Here is a 6989-nt window from a genome sequence, read left to right as displayed (position 1 = left end):
TGTTTCGCCCTAGTTGGTTTTTGAACATCCGGTTTACCAGTCTCTGGTAGGTGGCACCAGCATTCTTCAGTCTGAAAGGCATCACGATGTAACAGTAGACACCCTTATCGGTCTGAAAACTAGTATGCTCTTGGTCTACGACATGCATTGATATCTAGTTATAGCCTGAGTATGCATCCATGAATGACAACAGATCATAGCCAGAGGTGGCATCGACCATCTGATCTATCTTTGGAAGCGGGATGCAGTCTTTCGGACAAGCCTTATTAAGGTCCGAGAAATCGATACATGTCCTCCAGGTGCCATTTGGCTTTGGCACAAGAACAGGATTGGATAGCCCCTGGGGTATTGAGCTTCTCAAATAAATCCATTGGTGAGAATCTTGTCTACCTCTGCCTTGAGAGCCTCTTTTTGAGTTTGATCAAACATTCTTTGCTTCTGCTGGATAGGAGCAAAGTTGGGATTGACATTCAAGGTGTGGCAGATGATGTTTGGATCAATGTCAGTCATGTCAGAATGTGACCATTCAAACACGTCTTGGTTTTCTCAGAGGAAGTCCACCAATGCTTCTCAGACTTCCGACTTCAAGCTTCCCCCAACTTTTATTTTCCTATCGAGGGTGGAGGTATCAAGAACTACCTCATCCACCTCCTCTATCGGTTAAATGGCCCTCTCCTCTTGAACCCATGGTCCAATTCATCAGGTCCGGTCTCCTAGACCGTCTTTACTTCCAAAGCCTTGGACTGCTCAGGGACTACTATCTCCACGACCATCACAGGGGTCTTGAGAGACACATTGTAGCACTGCCTTCCCTCTTTCTGGTCTCTGCAAACAATACCAATCCCCGCCTCCGTGGGGAACTTCATGCACAAGTGGAAAATGGAAGTGACAGCTCCAAACTCTACCAGGGCAGTCCGTCCTAGGATGGCATTATACTCTGAGGAGCAATCTACCACCACAAAGATGCAATATTGGAAGGCCTGGCGAGGGACTTCTCCAAGTGTTACAGGAAGCTTTATCTACCCCATCGGGATGAGGGCTTCTTCCGAGAACCCGTAAAGAGTCAATGCGCACGAGGAAAAATCTGCAGTGGTCAACCCTATTTTCTTGAAGGTTGTCCTAAATAGGATGTTCACCGAACTCCCGTTATCCACCAGAATCTGCGCCACCATTTTGTTGGAGACTTGGCTCTCAATTACCAACGGGTCGTGGTGTGGTAAGTACACTCTCCGAGCATCATCTTCGAACAATGTTATGACTTGGTCAGTCAGTCGGGGCATTTGGGCAGGCAACTGAGCCAAAGCCATCACCTCATCGTCATGATTTAAAGTACGCGCATACCTGTTCTGCAAGCCTCGGTAGGTACCATCAAGGTGGGGGCCTCCTGAAATGGTTCTTACTCGCCCATTCACCGGAGGAGGTCCTCAGACCACTGGATGTTGCGATGCCATAGGAGCGACTGCTGGGACCTGCGGAGCAACAGGCGGCACGGACACTCCAGCTGCAAGGAGTTATGCCTAACGCGCTCCACCCTTAGCATATTGGTGGAGATTTCCCAACTTGTTGAGGCTTTCAATCTCATCCTTGAGCTGGCGACACTCATTGGTATCGTGCCCTGTGTCATTGTGAAAACGACAAAACTTGCCTGGATCTCGCCTTTCCCTGTCCCTCCGGATGGGTTGTGGCTTCCGATAGTGAACATGTTGTTTCGTGGCCACGAAGATATTCTCTTGGGAGTCTACCAAGTTAGTATACTCGGAGTACTACGATACATACTTCTCACCAGAGGCAGTTCCCTACTCGGCCAGTGCATTTCCATTTCCCTTAGGCTTCCGACCCTTGCCCTTGCCCTTGCCCCCGCGTCTACTGCCGCCGAGGGTTTGGCTGGGTGCAGCGGGCTAGGACAGAGCAGCAACTCCGGCACTGAATGCAGGCTTAAATGCGTTGTATCTAGTGGGCGACGCTCCATATCCTGTAAGGGCCACACTGAATCCAGGAGTCGGCACGGCACTGAAACCTATGGGCGGGATGCTCAGGCTAGGCTGGACTCCTCCCAAGCCTGGTTGGATAGAAGCGTAAGGGGAATACTAGATCACTGAAGCCACAGGGCCAGATGCGGTTGGAGCGGGGAAGGTGACGGGTCCTCCGAATGCTCCAATCTAGGCATCTTCCCAACTAATATACTCTTGTGCTCGATGAATGAAGTCATCGAGTCGTCGGCATCCCAAAGTGGGAACCCCGAACTGCTGACCATCATCAACCCTCTTGGTTCTCACTACCTCCTCCTTGAAGCGTTTGATGTATGCCTTGAGGGTCTCGAAGGACCCTTGTTTAATGTTGGCCAAAGAATTTACCTCAAAGCTCACTTTCCGAGCTCCTATGAATTGCCTTCGGAAGGCAGACGAAAATTGATGCCACGAGTGAATGAATCTTGGTCGGTGCTTCTTGAACCACTCATCTGCTGGTCCCGTTAGAGTGATTGGGAACACGTGACATTTAGTGTCATTGGAGACGTGGTGCACCAACATCAATCTATTGAACTTAGAAAGGTGGTCGGTGGGATCCCAGCCTCCATCACAAGGTGGAATGGCCAGCATCTTGAAGCCCTGGGGCAAGGGGGCTTCCACAATGTGGGGAGCGCATGGCTCCACTTCTTCGTCTTCTGAGTCTGAGTCGTGGCCCTGCCGTCTGGGCATTCTTAGCATGATCTTTTTCAGACTCTCTAATTCTGCGCGGAGCGGGTTACGGTCTTGGTTGATGCTCTGTGCTGGGTTATCTCTTCTTCGGGCATTGAGGTTTTCCCACAGGTCAGATAGACCTTTGTTGGCGGGCTTACGCCCATTAGCCTTATTGCACCTTCGGGCATTAAGTTTGTCTCGTAGGTCAGCCTAACCTCGAAACGCGCCTTTATCCTCGGGATGAAACATTTTGGTGCTTTCATTGAGAGATTAAAGAAATAAACAACAAGAACACAAATTTTTTTGCATGGTTCAGGCTATAAAAGAGCCCTAGTCCACGAGTCTCTGGTATTAAGGAGATTGGAAGTTTGCTAAGGCAATCTCGAATGGAGTTTTCTCAAGCAGCGTTTATATTGCTTTGAGTACAAGGCTATGTTTCTCTAAAAAAATTATGAACCCTTTACAAATAGACTCCCAGCCCTATTTATAGAGGCTGAGGTCATTAATGCAAATTATTTGCAATTAATACACATTCTCCCCATTATTGGGTATTAATACTACTTTGATGCATTGGGCTGCATTAACTAGAGACCACGGCCCAGGCAATAAACATTAGGCCCACTGCAGAAAGTTACCTACTTTATGGGGAACATGTCCCTGGCACTGTCAAGGCATGTCGTACGTATTTCCTTGTTAGGCGGCGTGTAACGACCCGGATTTTCAAGACTCGATAATGCGGAAATATAAATGTTTTCATTTAACAAAATATCTCAAAAACCCATAGAAAAAAAAAACTTTTTTAAAAAGTCGTATGGCCATACTTAACATTTAGTTACAAACATGTTTTATAAAGATTAGAGTGAGCCTAGTTTAGGAAAATTACACAACATTTCCAAAAATAAAAAGGCTTCCCAAAAGGTCGGTCCACATGTACATTTGCAAGGAAGACTCCAGCGCTCACTGCTCTGCCTTGCCCTTGCCCTTGCCCTTACCTACAACATGAAACAACTAGGTAAGCGAAAACGCTTAGTAAGATCAACCTTCAAACAAAGCAGGTGGAGAAATAGGGATCCGGACCCTACACAATCAATTTCAAGAACGCTAAAGCGTCCTGGCAAACTTATGGTCATGCCTGATAACCAAGGATAAATTAATTCATATCTAGATAAAAATCCTGCACTCAGAAAAATCCCAGAACAAGCAGATATATTATATCACAGCTAATTCTTATCAACAATTATATCCCTACACTCAGAAAATCCCAGAGCAAGCAGATATATTATATCACCATATAATTCGAGACCAACGCTCGACAATTTCCAACAATTCAGGCGTAACGCGCCCTCCAACATAGTTGCTAATCTGTCAAAGAGAACCGAGTCTCCACACTAAGATCTAGCCAATAAATATTCTCATCAAGGGTAACTATCGTGTTACCTAGGGCATCTCTACTTATCCAAGAGTGTAATCCAATTTACACGGTTTTACGTAGACTTCTATGTTAATCAGTGGTGCTGGTGAGCAGTTGCCCCTAGGGTGTTCAGCCTCACTCAATCTTGGCAACCCCTAGTATCTCTAGGCACTCTCACTGAATGGCCAATATTCACGGCTGCTATCCGGGAATAACTTATCAGAGCACTTGCTCGGATTCTAACCGTCCAATGATTAAGTAAGCATGAGGGCCCCTAGGTCCCATTTATCTTGGCGCCCCTAGGTTTAACCAGCTTATCCTCATCTCATGGCCACTCGTCGCGGTAATGAACCGGACATAAATAAAATCAAGCAGTGTGACGGGGATCAACCGTCTAGGATATGACAGACTTCTACCGTTCATATTTTCTAAATCAGCACTCACTAGACTAACGTCTCTAAGCAACTTTCTATGACAGCCTATATATATGCATGTATCCCTATACTAACATACAAGACAATAATCATTTCATGTTGCAGCCATACAATATAAGTTGACTTACTTGGAGTCCTTAGCGCTCAGCAGGTTTTCACCCTCCAACGTTCAGTCCAATTACGCTTAGCCAATACTGTAGTTATCCATACAGTATACTCGAATTAATTATGGCACTCATAATTCATTATTATTATTTTGGGCAGTTTGGTCATTTTAATAAAAGTCATTTATAAGGATTTATAATCCTTATTTGGTTTTAAACCTATTAAGGAAAGTCATACAAAATATTCGAGACTAAACCCTAAGTCTTGGGGAGGCCTATCCTAAGGTCTCGATACCTAGGCTTGGGTATCACAATGGTATTTTCCCACAATCCGCTAAAAATCTTATTCTTTCAAGATATCGTTATTAACCCGCACTTTCGACTAGTCGGTTAAAATATGTAAGATTTTAGCCGGTATTATATCCAGAAAATACTAATAAATTCCTTAATTATTTTAAAGAAAATAAACTCTTAAATTTTCCTTTTAGTTTTCTTAAGGTTTTAATATCTAAAAACCGATTTAAGAAAATTGCATAATTTGTCTTAATTAGGAAAACCGTTATAAATTTCTCATCTTGACTAATTAATTTTCCAAAAGCAATTAATCAATTTTTACTTACTAGAAAAATAATTCATTTAATTATTTTCTCAAAATATAGGGTTTTAAACCCTCTTTTAATTTATTAAATATTAATTAATTAAATCTCTTATTTTTAGAAAGAATAAAAACTATTTAATAAAAATAATTCATTTAAACTCAAAGGGGTAATTTTAGTGAAAATATGATTTCAAGACTTACCAATTTATATCTTGAAATAAGCAAAATTTTACTTTTTACCTTATGTTCCAAAATCTCATTTTTACACTAAGTGTGAAAAGCCTATTTTTCACATTTTTTACTACATACTTCTTTAGTTCATAACTTGAAATTTACTTACCCAATTGTTACCAAAATTTCTCAATTCCATTTTTGTTATGCCATTTAGGTCTTTGTAAAACCTTAGGTCAAAATGAGCATTTTTTATTGGTGAAATCATTTTCCAACAATGAGGTAAAAATGACCTTATTTTCAAGTCCTTATTTTTTTCCAACTTTGACAGTTAATAACTTTCAAACCGTTCAATATTTTCTTACCAAATTTTACAGTGGAATAATAGGTTATGCCAGCAATATGTCCACAAAAGTTTAGAAAAAACTGGGTTCATTTGCTCTATACAGTGGCTGTCCAAACTTGGTTCCGAAAATAAGAATACGAAAAAACAGTTTTTTACCTAAACTTTGAAATAGCATAACTTACTCATTTCTAAACATTTTTTAGTGTTTCAAAAGCTCAATTTTATGTACTCAATCTCAACAACATCACAGTACAATTTAATTTTACAAAACCAATATACAGTGGCTGCTTGACCCCTTGGAAGTCACAGCTTAAAACATGTTTTGTTTTAGGGTATCCTACAAAACCCTTGGGGGTTTTGGTTCCCATTTTCAAAAATCAATACACATGCATCATAAAAAAATTTAAACAACTACCATAACCTTATTACATCACCAATAAGAAACTTTCAGCATTAAATATACAAAATAATGCTTAAAACTAAAAACCCTACAACAAAAATCATAAAAAGTAAACTTTTTACCTCTTTGGTGTTCTTGCTTAAGGTTTGGACCTTCCTATTAGCTTTGGCTCCTCCAAAACCTTTCAAAAACCCTAACCAACTTCCCCCAACAACATAGGTAATTAGCTATTTGAAACTCTATGATTAAAACTTGACAAAAGTCTAGATTAATGAAACTTTACCTTAGGGAAAACCCTTCCTAGACCAAGACTTAGCTTCCAAGTTTCTTTGGTGTTCTTGGGGTTGAAAATAGAGAGAACACTTGAGAGAGTCTTCAAAAATCAGATGAGAGTGAATGAGGGAGGGAGAGTGGTCGGATTTGGGGGTTAGAATGGCTCACACAACTCTTCAAAATATCACAAAACACTTTAGTGTTTTTCTACCCACTTGCCCACTTGACTTCTTAATTAAATGGGAGTTAAACTTTATAAAATTGGGTTCACACCACTCTAAAATAGCACATGGCCGGCCACCCTTTGCCATATATGTGATCATTAAAAAAAAAAAATTATTTTAATTTTTTTTTTTATATAAAGGTTTCATAAGAAGAAAAGTCCAAATTGGCTTTTGACACCTTTTTTCACTCTTATTAAGTTTTAATCACCAAACTCAACATTAATTAATTAAATTTAATGTCTCTCACATTTAATTTAATTAATCCCATAATAAAATTTAACCTAAGGTCCATTCATGGAATAAAATTCCCCATTTCGGCAAAATTAGGCATTTACCACAAAATGCCTTAA

At 41.0% G+C, this 6989-nt stretch overlaps 1 long non-coding RNA gene across 1 annotated transcript; it reads right to left on the bottom strand.

Moving 5' to 3' along the window:
- Nucleotides 1–3505: 3505 nt before the first annotated feature.
- Nucleotides 3506–6718, bottom strand: LOC133784280 (uncharacterized). Its single transcript, XR_009871247.1, has 4 exons — nt 6426–6718; nt 6265–6343; nt 4652–4717; nt 3506–3670 (listed from the first exon to the last, which is right to left on the bottom strand). It is a non-coding gene; the product is annotated as an uncharacterized LOC133784280 (long non-coding RNA).
- Between the last annotated feature and the right edge of the window lie 271 nt (nt 6719–6989).

The sequence above is a fragment of the Humulus lupulus genome, chromosome 6 (assembly GCF_963169125.1).
Source record: "Humulus lupulus chromosome 6, drHumLupu1.1, whole genome shotgun sequence".
Classification (NCBI taxonomy): domain Eukaryota; kingdom Viridiplantae; phylum Streptophyta; class Magnoliopsida; order Rosales; family Cannabaceae; genus Humulus; species Humulus lupulus.
Note: the sequence above shows the minus strand (reverse complement) of the source record. Positions and strands in the feature narration are given on the sequence as shown.